Raw genomic sequence first — 620 nt, 5'->3', positions numbered from 1 at the left:
GGTTGAGTACTTAATACAATTAAACCAAACCTAGCAAGCCAAATTGTGGCTGTGGATTCAATAATTTTTAGAGATGCCAGAAAATAAATTTTGCTGCTAATTTTAAATAGTGGGGTGCTTTTTAGTATTAATGAAAGGCAACACCTTTTTTCCTTTTTTTTTGGTACCTTCTAGTCTGTTCTGACTCTTAGCAACTGCCAGGAACAGTCCCTCCAGTTTTCCTAGCAATGTTTTCGGAAGATGTTTGTCCTCACTTTCTTCCTAGGACTGAGAGAGTGTGACTGGTCCAAGATCACCCAGCTAAATTTGTGCCTAAGGCAGGATTAGAATTTACAGTCCTCAAATCTCTAGCCTAGCACTGTAACCACAACACCAAACTAGCTCTAAAATCTCACTAAAGACAATACAGTGCCAATGTATTAAGAATTAATCTTCAATTGCTTGATAAGGCTGAGATTCTACTACAGAAAATAGAAAAAACATTAAAGATTATAGTTTGAATATTCCTATGAAGCAGATAATGAAATAAGACAAAAAATGTTAATTTGGAAATATTGGTTAAAGTAGCAGTTTCTGACTTTCTTCAGGCCTATAAAAACCAGACATTTCAATTTCTTGTT

This window comes from Vipera ursinii (assembly GCF_947247035.1).
Source record: "Vipera ursinii genome assembly, chromosome: 1".
Classification (NCBI taxonomy): Eukaryota; Metazoa; Chordata; class Lepidosauria; order Squamata; family Viperidae; genus Vipera; species Vipera ursinii.
This window is presented reverse-complemented; position numbering follows the sequence as displayed.